At 50.0% G+C, this 15,954-nt stretch overlaps 1 protein-coding gene across 2 annotated transcripts in view; it reads right to left on the bottom strand.

Moving 5' to 3' along the window:
* Nucleotides 1–15,954, bottom strand: part of RAB17 (RAB17, member RAS oncogene family) — a 29,542-nt gene that overhangs the window by 10,244 nt on the left and 3,344 nt on the right. The window contains exon 1 of one of the 2 annotated variants that reach the window (XM_015064770.3): nt 5,745–5,859. The exons of the other annotated variant lie outside the window; for it this stretch is intronic. The gene's annotated coding sequence lies outside the window, so the exon portion shown is untranslated. Of the gene's footprint in view, nt 1–5,744; nt 5,860–15,954 lie in introns of those variants that run through there. 2 annotated transcript variants of the gene reach the window in all.

Consider the following 15,954-nt stretch of genomic DNA (forward strand, 5'->3'; position numbering starts at 1 on the left):
TTGGTGTCTCAAAGACCTCGATGTTTTGGTCCTTCCCACTGTGTCTAAAGCCTCAGCACCCAGAGAGATATGCCGTGGAGGAAAACAGCTCTGTGATCAAAACAAATTTGGGCAAACCGCGCGTATCTTTTCCGTATAGAAAACGTCGGGCACCTGCCACAGTAGAATGGAGACCGTCCTCGCGCACCGTGCTGCATTTGCACACTGAGCTATGGCCAGTCTTGCTTCACTCACGTCCCCAAACCCCCTCCCGCCAAAGATTGGTTCGAAGCCAATCCCAGACGCCTCGTTGTTTCATCCGCAAATCTCAGAAAAGTACATGTACTTTTTCTCTTTGTAATTCATTTGTTCAAGAGATCAGATTGTCCTGCGACTTTCCAGTCTGGGTTTGGCTGTTTGCTTCCGCTGTGGTTACTGAGTGTGTCCCGTGAATGCTGTGTTTCCTAGAGCTGGGTGCTTCCGAACAGAGATCTGATCAGATACAGGCCATCTCTTGGCCAGGATGCTTCGTGAGTGAGCCTTGCATTTCCTCAGAAGGCAGGTAGTGGCCAAGCGCTGTTGCAGTGATGTTAGGGGTCACTGAAGACGTTGCCAGACCCTCTGTTTCACGAGGAGCTACAGACTGGTGGCATTCCAAGGTCACCACTTTGTCTCTGTGTATTATCCGGGGCGCTTCTAGGAAGAAACCTTGTTCTAAAAAAAATATAGACTGCCACCCCTGGCAGGCAGTCTTAGGAACATCTCTGCTCCCTCCTTAACATGGTGGTGAGGAGGGAGACCCCCAAGGGTTATGGGAAGGGAGGAAGGGAAGGAATTTTGAAGAAGAGGAAAAGCATGTCAAAGTCTCAGCACAAACCGGGCTGGGTCTGAAATACTAACGAGGCTGTTCTAAGCAGAAGTGATGGGGCGGGGGGGGGGAGGGTCGGTTACGGGTCTGGAGAGAAGGGTTCACTGGTGCTCCTGCCCCTTGGGGACAGGGGACCGTGGGAGGCATGTGAAGTGCCATCTTCTACGGGACTCACGAGTTTCTCCATCAAGTATGATGCTTACAGAGTCAACGTAGAATGTTTCAGAGAAGGTTTAGAAAAATAAAGCGTTTCAAGTTTTCCACCCATGGTTTTTGTGTTTTTGTTTTTGTTTTTGTTTTTTTAAGCTCCCCAAGTGATCCCGGTGTCTGCCAAGGCTGAGAACCACTGCTGTCATTTTTATCTTTTCTCTTCGGGGCTGGGGGCAGGGCAGCACGCGCAGTAGGTGCCTCATGAACACCCGAGGAATGAGTAGCCATGTACCATCCAAACACACAGGAAGGGGCAAATGACCCATCGAAGCACCAGTGTTTGGAAATGCCTGCCTCGACTGAGCACAATTTCTTAGGACTTGAGGGAGGACGCGAGCGACTTGGCCGGGAGCAGGCTCTCTGTGGAGAATCAGCCGGGGGTGGGTTCGGGGTACAGTGGCCTGGACGGCAGCCCAGCCCCGCCCACTCCTGCCGCCTCACACCCAGACACACGGCAGCCCCTCGAGGGTCCCGGGAGGGTCCGTCCTCCTCTCCGAGAGCCCTCCACCCATGCAGTTCCTTCCGCAGATTTCTGACCCATCGGTCTAAACTCAATTAGCCTAAGCCCATTAGGTCTAAACCCATCAGTCGAAGACTAAACTCAAAGCCAACACAAAATAAACATGAACAAAATAGGAGAGACGCTGAAACGTCAGCCGGGCCCCCCAGGAATAAAATCTGTAGCTTGATTCCAACTCTGCAAGCCACGTGGCAAATCAGAGCCCAGGATTCTGAATGGAATCACCACGAAAGGTAACAAAATGATATTGTCTCAAAGTTCAGATATTTCCGGAGACTGACTATGCATCCACTCTGCTGTCAGATAAACTAGGGGCTTTGCTTCTGGTAAAGCCGCTACATCTGCTCAGGGCTCGCTGTCCCAGCTGAAGCAGACCTCTGTCCTGCCTCAGCGGCCACCCCTGATCACATCTGGTCCCCACCAACAGCAGGTAAATAAAACAGATAAAAGTCTCTTCCATCATGTGGCCTGCAGTCCCCTGTCCCTTTTCTAGCTTGAATTAATCTCAGTTTGTAACTCTGCCTTAACTCAAAGAATTATTTTTTAACAACTTCACTCTCTTGCTGGACTAGAACTTCTTTTTGTTTTTTTTTTATTCTTTAAAAAAAATTTTAATGTTTTTATTTATTTTTGAGAGAGAGACAGAGCACAAGCAGGAGAGGGGCAGAGAGAGAGGGAGACACAGAATCCAAAGCAGGCTCCAGGCCCTGAGCTGTCAGCACAGAGCCCGACGCAGGGCTTGAACTCGTGAACTGCGAGATCATGACCTGAGCCAGAGTCGGACGCTTACCCGACGGGGCCATCCAGGCGTCCTTGTGGACTGGAACTTCCGAGATGCACTTGATATAATTATTTTATTAATACCTTTTCGCATGCACCAGGCTGTAACCTCTCATGAGAGCAAGGACCGTGTTCGTTGATCGTATAGTAGGTGCTCAATAAATACCTCATGGACGAGGGTTCGGCAAGAAGCCGTATTGGACAGATGCGCTGTTTACACTGCACAGTTTGCTCGGCCGGCCAAACCCCAGGCAGCCTGCCAAGCGGTGACCTGGGGTATCTACAAAAGGTAGAAAAAGATCCATACGAGGGGCTCAGCCCCGAGGGGCCAAGAAAAGCTGACCGTTACTTGCTTCACGGTCACCCTGCACAGGTACTCGGACGAGGCTGTGATAGGAGGAGCAGCCAAGCCTAACGAAGAGGCCAGCTCCACGGAGGGGCAGGGCGGACGTGCCCACACGCCCCTGACCGGCTCAGGCTGCATAGAGCGTCCCACTGAAGCTGAGCCGGAAGTCTCGGGGGGGTCCTGGCGTTACCCCCACCTTACAGAGAGGCCCAGCAGCTTTTCTAAGACAGAGACACAGAATTCGAAGCCGGAGCGGGCCGTGTTCACACTCACCCTGGGTTCCCTGGGCACTGGTGTGGTGTCAGCCACTTGCAGAGGGTGCCAGCACGTGCTTGCCACTTCGAGAACAGTGGTGCAGGGGCGCCCGGGGCAGGGGGGCGGGGTGGTTCAGTTGGTTAAGCATCCGACTCTTGATTTCGGCTCAGGTCATGATCTCACCGTCTGTGAGTTTGAGCCCCGCACCGGGCTCTGCACTGACAGTGTGGAACTGCTTGCAGCTCTCTCTCTCTCTCTCTCTCTCTCTCCCTCTCGCTCTGCCCCTTCCCCGCTCACTCCCTCTCTCAAAATAAATAAAATAAACATTAAAAAAAAAAACAAAAAACGGTGGTGCACTGAGCCTGCCCAAGGGAGCCACCAGCCCGGACTCACTGAGGACAGTAGCTGAGGACAGTCAGCTCAATAGCAAACCCTCTGAAAAACAGAGCAGGATGGTGGTCACCAAGTGCTGGGGGCAGGCAATGGGAAGATGTCCATCAAAGGGTACAAACTTCCGGCTACAAGGTTAGCAAGGGCTGGGCATCCGATGTACGGCACGGAGGTCCTAGCTACTGATACTGTGTCGTATACTCGCAAGTCACCCTCGTAGATCTTCACTGTTCTCAGTGCCAAAAAGAAACAGTAATTGTGAGACAGGACAAGATGGCACCTAACACCGTGCTGGGCATCCTGTCGCAATCCATAAATGTATCAAATCAACGGGGTGCCCGCCTTAAACCCACCCGGTGTCAGATGTCAATTACACCCCAACAAAGCTGGAAAAAAGAAACGCTTTTAAGGATGCAACTTCCAAGCTTTCTGCATCACCCCCCAGCTAACACCTCGCTTCTAACCGGAAGGACTTAAGGCTCCTGCTTAGAAGCAGGTCTCCCATTGATTTGTACTGGAATTTTGCACGGAGAAAGTTCTAACACACCTACGGCAACGCCTTCTCGAGTATGTAAAGATACCCCTTCAAGTTTGCCTTGCTATTTATGTGCTCAGATTAATAAAGCTCTTAAGTCTAGAAAATCTTCAGCCCCAAACATGTCCTCATGAATCAAAACAGGTGGAATATGAATGAATACACCATTACGACGATATCACGTTCCAGCATCTTACTCCTTTGGTGGTGATACATCGCTTTGTTTAAAAATAGTATTTCACGGGGCGCCTGGGTGACTCAGTTGGTTAAGCGTCTGACTCTTGGTTTCGGCTCAGATCATGATCTCATGGTTCATGAGTTGGAGCCCCCCATTGGGTAGTGCTTGGGATTCTCTCTCTCTCTCTCTCTCTCTCTGCCCCTCCCCTGCTCGCTCTCTCTATCAAAATAAATAAATAAAAACTTAAAAAATAAAAAATAAATAAAATAGTATTTCACCATCAATATAAACACATCGTTGTCAATAGGAAAAAAATTAAATCCCCCATAATCCTACATCCTTAAATATAACCAGGAGTGCCATTTGCCTATTGTCTTCTTGTCTTTCTTTTCTACAAATCTTAAAAACAAGCCAACCAAAACCCATAGTTTTAATATGAAATCATGTATCCTCCCCTTAAACAAAGCAATATGTATTAAAAGAAGCTTTTCACATTGCTGCATATGTTCTATATGCGTTCAGCATACAGACATTTAATGACCCACAGAACACTCTCACAGCTTTTCCACTTGGCTGAACCATTTCCCAACTGCGAGATCTTTTCTTGGGCAGAAGTGTTTTCTCTGTAATGAATAAGGCTGCAGAAAGCACTTTCGTGTCTACGTTTCTGTGTGATTATACGTTGTAAGTTTCCAATAGTCATAGACTGGAACCCTCTGTTCAGAGAGAAAATTAAAACTATGACTTCTGACCAAGCCTTTAGAATTTAATCAAGATGGGGTTATTTGAAGTCCTCCTAAACACAAAGATGTTCTCAGGAATGAAATATTCATGATTAGGGTGAAGAGACACTCTCTACGCTTGTCTCCTTTCCACAAAAGGGAAAAAGAAAGGGTTGCAAACCCAAGCTAGTCCTTTTTCGGGGTGGGAGAGGGCATTTGGGGGAAGGGTCTGATTTGCTGAGTCTGTCGTGCAGGATGTCACCGTGTGTGTCATCCCTGCCCCAGAGTGTAAAAAACACAGGGATTTCGTGCTGGTTATGCCGATGCCAGTCTGTGCTAACTGGGCACCTAGGTCATCTGAAATGGGTCCCTTCAAGGGCTCCTCTCATCAGCAGTTTCTGATGAACGCCTGTCTAGGATTTTCCCAAAGAGCCACTATTTAATTTTTTTAATCTTTATTTATTTTTGAGAGACAGAGTGAGAGCAGGGGAGAAGAAGAGAGAGAGGGAGACACAGAATGCGAAGCAGGCTCCAGGCTCCGAGCTGTTGGCACAGAGCAGGACGCGGGGCTCGAACTCAAAAACTGTGAGATCGTGGCTTGAGCTGAAGTCGGACGCTCAACCAACTGAGCCATCCAGGCGCCCCTCAAAGGGTCCCTATTTAGACAGGAGGCCCCTTCTGGGAGCCTGACCTCGCCGGCCATGGGGATCCAAACACTTCTGGTCGTCAGAAGAACAAACTCCTCACCTGGCACTTTGCCCTTTGGATACGTGCCCGAGGGCAAAGTCACAGACACACTCACACACGTGCATACGTGTGCACACACAAACACACACCGAAATACACAGACCCACAGAAACTCACAGACACACAGACACTCACACACAGACACAAGCATCGCACACGCACGCACACACACTCACACTCTACAAAGCACACAGAAGTGAAAACAATGACTCACGTGTGCCCCAGGCCTGGTCACTCCCGGGAAGCCTGACGGCTTGTCATCACCGGTCCCCTCTCTCAGTCTTGGCCTGGGGAAAGGTTTGCTTCCCTCACCAGGCGGCTGGGACGGTGGGAGGTGGGAGGGCTGGGAGGGGCAGAGGTCCTGCTCCAACAGCAAACAGGTCAGAACAGCAGCCCGGGGCCCAGCCCCACCCCGCCTCCAGCTCCAAAGTCAATGTTCCTCCTCCCTTCCCGGGAGGATCCCAGGGCAAAGTCCACCAGGGTCCCTGTCACCTGGGGTGGGGGCAGGGCGGGCCAGATATAAAGCCTCTGCAGGTGTGAGCTGTCATTCAACGCAGGGGAGCTGGGGGAAGCTCTAGGCTTTGTTCTCTGTCCCTCCTTTCAGTGCTGAGGATCCTCTGGTCCTTCCTGGGGGCTGCAGGTTCTCTGTTGCTCTCAAAACTTCAAGCTCAGGGAATAAAGGGTTGTATTTTGGTCCAATGAACTTATTCCTGCCACAAACAGCTGGAAGCCACCTCTTGTGGGGCCCTGCCCCCGAACCAGAGGCAAGCCAGGGGGGGCTGGTCCTGGGGTCAGACAACCAGCTCCTGGTACTACGGTGGGGGTAGGGGGCGGTGAGGGGCTGTGTTTCTCTAACGCCCCCTCCCAGCTTTGTCACCCTTCAGCCCGACTGCTCCTCCCAGAGGACGAGAAGACCCGGCCACGGGAGGGACGGATGGAAGGGGGCTCCCATCCCAGTAAGCTGCCAGGAGACATTCCCCACGCCCCGTGGGGTGCTGGGATCTTGTGTTGGAGGGGGTTCGTCTACGCCAGGCTCCTGCTGTCAGGCCCTCACACCGCCCCTTCAGGACCAGCTTCTTTCTGGTGTGCCCACACCGCCCCTGGGGCAGGGGGATCCTTCCTCCACACAATCATTTCCTTGGGGATGTGGCCACCTCCCAGGATCCCACCAACAAGCATGGCTGGGCCCTGCCACTTTGGAGACCCAGGAGCTCTCCCTGCCTGTGAATGGCACCTTCACACCCCCCCCCACAGCCCTGCAGACCAGTAACCAAAGGTCGGGGGGAGGATGTGCCGTTCCGCCTATATAACCATACGGGGGGGGGGGGTCCAGTTTTGAAACTGATGACGATGCTTTTCTTCTCCTTTTTAACAGGGATGGGCTTGTCCCCATTTACGGTGAAGTATCCACCTTCCTGCAGGTGGGGGGAAGGGGGCACAGAATGAGAGAGCGTTGTAAATCCCAGTTTTACGGCAGGAATGCAGAGACAAGGTCATTGATCAGCAGCACCCTACCTCCAAAAAGGGAGTTTTGTGCCTGAGGTCTGACGATAGATTTCAAAGCCAGGCCCTCACCACAGAAGAGGTTTTTGGAATCCGTTCAGCCCCCATGTGACTATCCAGCTGCCCGGAGATTCTGTTACTGAAGGCCCCAAGTGGCTGGCTCAGGGCCCGTGTCTTCGTCCCAGGCTCTGTGACAGACGGCCACCAGCATGGTTATCATCTCTCGGTGTCCACGGGTCCGGGGTGTGCGCACAGCCGACTGGGTCCTCTGCTGAGGGTCTCCCAGGCTGCAGTCACGGTGTCGGCTCAGCCACAGGCTTTCTGGAGCCCGAGGTCCTTTCCGAGCCAGTTGTGGGCAGAACTCAGCTCCTTGCTGTTGCGGGACTGAGCTCCTTGCTATTGTGTTCCTGCTGGCGGTCAGCCAGGACCCGTCTCAGCTCTTACGGTCCACCTGCTGGCCCTGGTCATGTGGCCCCCTCCCAGGCCCTGTCACACATGCCAGCTTGCTTTTGCCAGGGCAGCAGGAGAGTCTCTCTGACTTCCAGACCCTCTTTTAAAGGGTTCGCCTGGTTAGGTGAGGCCCACCAGGCACATCTTCCTTTCCATTAACGCAAAGTCAACTGATAAGGGACCTTAATTACATCTGCAAAAAACCCTTCATCTTTGCCATGTAACATCACCTGACTCAGGAGGGACAGCCATCCTATCGACAGCCCTGGGCATCCTCAGGGGGAAGGGATTATACGGGGTGTGGACACCATGGGCCTATAGTCTAGAATCCTGCCTACCCCAGTGCCTGAGCTAAGGCCCACACAGGGGGGCACACCTTGCCCAGCTGACCCAGAGTAAATCTACCCACTAGCACACTGCTGGCGGACCATGGGAAATCAGGCAAAAACGGCAAAGTCATTCACTTCTGTGACACCGTTAATATCATCTTGATGGAGCTGTATAACTTGTGAGCTCTCTCTCTTGGCATTTTATCAACTTTCCTGCACGCGCATCAGCAGAGGGAATCTTTGCCATGCCGCGGAATCGGGCCATACGTACGTACAAGCATCCACATTCGCAGGCGTATACAGTAAATCCTTGGTTTGCGAGCATAACTCGTTCCAGAAACACACTTGTCATCCAAAGCTAATTTCAAGAACCATTGGCTCAGGGGTGATCATGTGACATTCGGCATCACGTACTGCTCGGGTCGCAAGACCACTCGATTATCAGGTTAAAATTTATTAGAAACGTTTGCCCGTCCTGCGGAAGTCTTACAGAACAGGTAATTTGCAATCCAAGGTCTTACTGTGTTCCCCTTTGGAAAGAAATACAAAATCATAGAATCTGGAAGCCGGAAGGGCCCCTGGGGATTATCTGGTCTGAGCCCCCAGCTAGTGTCTGAAGACCGTCTGTAACACCCCCGCCAACCGATTCTTCAGACTCTGCTCGGCCATCTGCAGTGACCGGGGATTTTCTGCTTCCCGAGGCAACCCCTGCATGTGGGTTCTTTCGCATCCAAACCAGCCTTCTGTAACGTCCCACCAGTTTGCCTTCCTGGGGTCACGTGGCGAACGCCTGACCCACCGCCACAGAAACATCTCTGAGATTTTGGAAGCAGTTATCAGGGCTCGTCACAGACACTGCCAATGACCTGCCCAGCACCCCCCACCCCGCCCCCAATCCTTGTGTAGAGGCCACCGGTGTGGCCCAGACTGTTACCACATCTTTCCAGGAGATGCGCCCAGTGACCCCACTGTGGGGGTTTGTGGGGAAGAGGTGCGTCCCCTTCCTTCTTGGGCTTCCTGTAGTTAAGGATCAGACCCAGTGTGCTAGATGGCTGAGGTACGGGTCTTCCAGAATGTTCTTATCTCCTAAGCCCTCTGAGATAAGCAGAAACGGCCGTCTGCCTTGCCTCCAAACCTTCACCCTTGCTTATCTCAATGGAAAATTCCGGCAGGGATTTCTGAACACCGAGTGAAATTCCTCAGCTCAGCAATCAGTTCGGTGCTTGGCTCACTTCCAGGCTGGGCCGAGCAGAGCGGAGCAAAGAAGCAAAGTCCGGCCCGAGGCACCCAGGACCCCACAGGCCGGGACAGGGGCCTGCCCGGTGAGAGGCGGCCTCCCCAGGTTCGGACAAGGTGCTAACAGAGCAGTGGGTGCGAGCAGAAGAGGCAGGCTCCCCCGGCCAGACGGAAGGGGAAGGGTCAAGATAGACCCTTCAGGGAGGTAACACCGGACTCACCGAAGAGGGACCAGAAACTCGCCCAACGGCAAGAAGAGGAAGGGCCTTCTGACGGGGAGCAGTTGGGTATCAACAGATGCCGTCCCCCTCCCTAGTCCGTGACCCCTCCCCTCATTCTACTGCTCTCCACTGGCTAAACGCTCCCAGGGTCTTTAGCACTGCTGTTCCTTCTACCTGGAAATTTCTCCTCCCAGACGGACACACTTCAGGCCATGTTCGCTTCCTGTGGCCGTTGTAACAAACGACCATAAACTGGGTGGCTTAAAACAACACAGACTTAATTAACTCTTTTATAGTTCTGGAGCTTAGAAGTCGAAATTAAGGAGTTCGCAGAGGTGTTTCCTCCCAGAGCCTCTGAGGGAGGATCTGTCCCCGGCCTTTCTCCTGACTTGCGGTGGCTGCTGGCAGCCCTCGGGGTCCCTTGGCTGCATCAGGCCCGTCCCTGCCTCGTCCTCACAGGGCCTCCTCTGTGGGCCTCCTTTTCTCACGAAGACACTGGCCTTGGATTTAGGACCCACCGCTTAATCCAGGATGACCTCATCTCCAGATCCCTAACTCAATGACATCTGCAAAAACTCTTTTGCCAAATAGTGTCACAGTCACGTGTACCATAGGTTAAGACGTGGGCACATCTTTCAGGGGACCACACAATTCAGCCCACAACAGGGCCTGCTCTCATAGCCCCCTCCCCACAACTCTTTCTCTGACCGACCTACCCAAGCACTCCCTGCCCCTCGGCCTTGCGGTATTTTTTCTCCATGACACAGCGGCTCACATGTTTTATATTTTCCTTATTGTCTATTGCTGTCTCCCTGACTACACTGTAAATTCCTAAGGGCAGGATTTTTTAACCGCTCTGTTCACTGTTGTAACTTCAGGGCCTAGAACAAGTCTGGCACATAACAGTCACCAGGTAAGTGTTGGTTGAACCAATCTTTGCATGTAAACGTTTAGAGAAAATTCTGTACCCACGATTTCAGGATACTCCTGGATTGAACCCGTTCATCCATGAACCTAATATGAAGAATTCCTTGATTAGAAGGAAGGATTTCTGAAGACAGGAAGACCTACCTTTAAAGTCAAAACTAGCATCACACTTAATGGAAAAGCAGTAGGAGTATTTTAATTAAATACAGAAGACCGAACAAGTATCCCCTGTATTAATTTTCCTTTTATTATTATTTTCCATGACATTAAATTCCCTTGGTCACACATTATGATAGTAAAACCAAAACACCACACACACACACACACACACACACACACACACACAAAACAAGACAGAAAGAAATATTTAATATAAGAAAGAAGGATGGATGTCTTTATACTTAGAAAATCCAAAAGGACGTCAGCTATAATATTATTAAGGATAGACTTTTAGAAAGTAACCAGATAAAAATGAATCAAAGTACCAAACATTAATTGATGAGAGACACAGAAGACCAGATACGTGAAGACACTTCATATGTTCCCAGAGAGTAAGCATTATGACGTTGACACTTCCTCTAACCCAGCTTAATTTAATCCAACATGAGCTACCATTTCCTTGGCATGCTTGATGAAAGCATAGGGCAATCTGCCTGTCAAACATCGACTGTTGGGGGCCGGCTTAAGAACTTATGCCTCATGTCTTGTCTCAGTGGAATAACATGTTTTAACTTTCAAGCACACCACTTATAAATAAATGTTCTGAGCACAGTCCATGATGGGGGGAAACTCATTAGCATGAACACATTCCCCATCCTTCCCACCACACACCTTCTAAATTTTTTTTTAATGTTAATTTTTGAGACAGAGAGAGACAGAGCATGAACGGGGGGAGGGGTCAGAGAGAGAGGGAGACACAGAATCGGAAACAGGCTCCAGGCTCCGAGCTGTCAGCACAGAGTCCGACGCAGGGCTCGAACTCACGAACCACGAGATCATGACCCACGCTGAAGTCGGACGCTTAACCGACTGAGCCACCCAGGCGCCCCCCCACCACACACCTTCTAAAAGGGATTCTGGCTTTACTTTCTCTGCTTGCTCCCCAGGCCCTGCCTTCCACGGGACTTTTTCTCCTGGCTGCCTGATTCCCAGCCTTACGGGGCTGACTTGGGAGTGCAAGTGAAGAGGGATAGAGCTGGAGAAGAGGGAAAGGGGGTACAGACCCCCAAGAACAAAGTGGGCAAGCCTGTCTGCATGTTCATGTTTCATGTGCATGTACTGAAAACAGTAGACAGAGTTGAGTCTTAACATTTTTCTCCTCTCTGCCTTCTAATTTAGAGTATCTGGTCCATTTACCTTTAATGTAATTAATGATATGGTTCTATTTCAGTCTACCATCTTGATGTTCATTTTCCATTTGTTCCCTCTATTCTTTGTTCCTTTGTTCTTTTTTTCCATCTCTGTGCAGTGCATCAAGCACTTGTCATATTCCATCTCTCTCTTTTACTGATTTCTTAAGTATATTATATTATAGGGGCGCCTGGGGGGCCCAGTCGGTCTAGCGTCCGACTTCAGCTGAGGTCATGATCTTGCGGTCATTGAGTTTGAGCCCCACATCGGGCTCTGGGCTGACATCTCAGAGCCTGGAGCCTGCTTCAGATTCTGTGTCTCCCTCTCTCTCTGCTCCTCCCCTGCTCATGCTCTGTCTCTCGAAAATGAATAAACATTTTTTAAAAGTATATTATATTATAATTTTAAGTTATCTGATTTCCATGGGGTACTTTTTTTTTTATAATTTCTGAATCTCTTCTGAAATTCACACCTCTTTGCCTATTATATGATCTCTCTTTCCATACAGATTCTTGACCATATTTGTCAGAGTGTTTTAAACTTTTTGTGCACAAATTCCAACATCTGGTTTGTTTGTGAGTCTGTCTCTATTGATTGGTTGTTTTGTTTGTTTTTCTCTTAACCATGGGTCTCATTTCCTTTACCCTTGAAGAGTGTTGACCTGTTTTCAGCAGCCAGTTCAATTACTGGTGGATCACCACGAACCTGTGGGAATTTTGCTTCACACCTGGTTGGGGTGGGACCTATTTTGATTTGCCATGGATCCTAGGGTGAATATTAGTCCTGGCACATAGCCTTGGCTCCTAAACTGAGGCCCTTCTGGGGTCTCAATGGAAAGCCTAAGGTGTCTACCAAGCTCTTCTATGTGGCAGAACATGAACTCCACACCCTGTCTCCCCTACAGTGGGCAGGAGCTGAGGCCCTGTCAGCTCTTCACGCCCTACAGGTGACACTTGCCACCAAGCTTCTTGCAGTCTTACCTGTGTGTGTGCACCATTGAGACATCAGCTAAGGATTTCAGGACAATCAAGATGCAGTATTTGGGGGCTCTCTCCTCTGTGGCCCCCTTCTCTTTAAGATTTCATCCCTCTCCCCAACAACAGCAGAATACGTGTTCTCCTCAAGCTCCCGAGGAACACTCACCAAGATAGACCACGTCCTGAGTCATCAAACACACTTTCACAAACCTAAAAGAATAGAAATCATACAGTGTCTGCTCTCAGTTCAACAAAATTAACCTAGAAATCAGTAATAGAAAGATAACTGGAAAATCCCCAAATACATGGAGATTCAACAACATACTTCCAAATAACGCAGGAGGCAAAGAAGAAATCTAACAGGAAACTTTAAAATGTTTTGAGCTAAATGAAAATGAAAATACAACTTATCGAAATTGGCTAGATGCAGCAAAAGCAGCACTCAGAGGGAAATAGATAGCAGTGAACGCACTAGTAGAAAAGAAGAAAGATCTAAAATCAATCATCCAAGCCTCCACCCTGGGAAACTAGAAAAAGAAGAACAAGTTAACTCCAAAGTAAGCAGAAGAAAAGAAAGAATAAGAATTAGAGGAGATGTCAATGTAACTGAAAACAGGAAATCAACAGAGAAAATCAAAGAAACCAAAAACCAGTTCTTTGAGAAGATCAATAAATTAATAAGCCACTAGCCAGGCTAAGAAAAAAAAAAGAGGGAGGAAACAAATTATTAATACTGGAAATGAAAGAGGACATCACTACAGGCTCATGGACAATAAAAGGATAATGAAGGAATACTGTGAGCAACTCCATACCCACAACGTGATAACCTGGATGACACGGACCAGTTCCTGGAAAGACACAATCCGCCAAAACTCACGCAAGAAGAAATCATCTGAATAGTCTTATGTCTATCAAAGAAATTGAATCAGTAATTAACAACCTTCCAAAACAGAAAGCACCAGGTCTGGATGCGTTCACTGGTGAATTCTACCAAACATTGAAAGAAGAGATCAAACCAGTTCTCTACAATCTCCTCCAGAGGACGGAAGTAGAGGGAATACTTCTTAACTCATTCTATGAGGCCAGCATTACCTTAATACCAAAACCAGACAAAGACATTATAAGAAAAGAAAACTACAGAGGGTGGTTCAGTTGGTTAAGCGTCCAACTTCGGCTTGGGTCATGATCTCGCGGTTCATGAGTTCGAGCCCTGCATCAGGCTCTGCACTGACAGCTCAGAGCCTGGAGCCTGCTTTGCATTCTGTGTCTCCCTCTCTCTCTGCCCTCCTCCGCTCTCTCTCTCAAAAATAAATAAACATTAAAAAAAAAGAAAACTAGAGATCAATATCTCTCATGAACAGATACAAAAGTCCTCAACAAATATTGTCAAATCAAATTCAACAATGTATAAAAAGAATTATTCATGACGACCAAGTGGGATTTAACCTGCATATGCAAGGCTAGTTTAACACTCAAAAATCAGTTAATGTGATCCATTACATTTAGAGGCTGAAACAGAAAAATCACAGGGTCAAGTCGGTAGATGCAGAAAAAGCATTTACAAAACCCAACACCCTTTCATGACAAAGACTCTCAGTACACTAAGATTTTCCCCCTTATTTTCTAGCCATTCTTGGCAGCCTGAACTGCATTCTCTGACTCTTCAGACCTGTAAGTTCTAGTTGCCCTGCCCTGAGCACGTGGGGAGGCCCTCAGAGGGAAGTCGTATCAACACGATCTCATGCAGAACAGGTCCCTTCCTTCAAGGGCCAAGTCACCCCCGCTTCTTCATCCCACACCAGGCTCTGTGCTGGGTCTTGCACATTCCCAGTCCTTCACTGCTCACAACCTCCTGTGCTCTGGACCCAGCTTTATTCATCTTTTACAGTTGTAGGAACCGAGGCTCAGAGAAGTCAATGACCTACTGCGAGTCCCACAACCTGCAAAGGACAGAGCAGGCTCCGAACTCACATCTGTCAGATGCCAAGGCCATGGCCTGACCCTCCCTCTGTGCTGGTTGACCGGCACTTTCTTCTCTCCATCAGGGAGGGCAAGGCAGCGGCCAGGCGGGCCCTCTACAGAGAGTAGTGCTGGACGTTCCAGCTGCAGGGGTGAGAGGTGAGAGCCCATCCCTCCGGGTGCTCCCCCCAAACCTGTCCTATCAGCAAAGCAGGAGGAGGGAGTTGCTGGGAGTTGAGGAACCCTGGACCAGCTGCTGGCTGGGGAGGCGACGTCCAGATCGGGGCCCCCTTCTGGCGCTGGTGTGGCCGTCGCTCTGGAGACTCTATACCACCAGCTTAGCCCCTCCTTCCCTGGCTGCAGGGTCCCCAGTCCCTGCCCAGGGGTAGGCACAAGGCCACCATGTTGTCAGCTCTTCGGCCGTAGGGACTGACAGGGATTTCAGTGGTGGGGGGATCCTGGCAGTAGGTCTCGTGGGGGCTGGGCTGAAGTGATTCAGGACTTGCTGCAGCTCCAGGGACCAAATTATAATCTGCCGCCCCTCTAGAGTCCCACCGCTGTCCTTCTGTGCCTTCTTTCTGTCCACTTTCTTGGTCTCTGCTCTTGTGGCCAAGTGCCCACAAGAAAACATGATCGTCCTAGTTAGTCACGTGGAACTAACAAGTGACATAGTGAGTGTGTGCTCGTGTTACAACCGTTATCTCTGTGGGGTAAACTCCGTGCCCCTGTCAGCTGGGGCCCAGGAGAGATGGGGGTGCCTCCCAGCATGATCCATGCATCACGCGGGGCCAAGCTCTGAAGGACTTGGGCTCGGTCCGCTGTTCCATGTCGGGTGATTATCTTCTCAGAGACCCCTCGTTGGGTTCAGCTCTGCACTAGTTTCCTGGGGCTGATGTAACAAATCACCATGGACTGGGGGCTTAAAACAAGAGAAATGTGTTGCCCCACAATCCTGGAGGCCCGGAAATCAAGGTGTCCATAAGACTCTTTCCTTCCAGAAGCTCTGAGAGGGAATCTGTTCCACACTTCTCTCCTAGTTTCTGGTGGTTCCTGGCAACCCCTGGTTCTCCTAGGACACAAATTTGGGGGGATGCTCGTCAACCTAGTACTAACACTTAGCGTCCAAAGACCTCCTCTTGGTTCAGGAACCCCCAAAGGACTGGGCCTGAACAAACGCCCAGTTCGCTTTTCGCAGAGACAGACCTCCCCAAAAGCATGTTGGCCGAGCTTCTCGTGAAGATTTATGACGCCCACGGTGTTACGAGTTGGACTGCGTCTCTCCCAGAATTCATACGCTGAAGCTCATGCCCAGTACCTCCGTATGAGACCTCATTTGGACATAGAGGCCAAAGAGCGGTAATCGGGTTAAAGTGAGGTCATCACAGTGGGACCTAGCCCAGTACAACAGGTGTCCTTACAAAAAGGGAAAGTTAGGCCGAGATGGAGGAAACGCTTCTAGAAGCCAGAGGACG

Source organism: Acinonyx jubatus, chromosome C1 (genome assembly GCF_027475565.1).
Source record: "Acinonyx jubatus isolate Ajub_Pintada_27869175 chromosome C1, VMU_Ajub_asm_v1.0, whole genome shotgun sequence".
Taxonomy (NCBI): Eukaryota; Metazoa; Chordata; class Mammalia; order Carnivora; family Felidae; genus Acinonyx; species Acinonyx jubatus.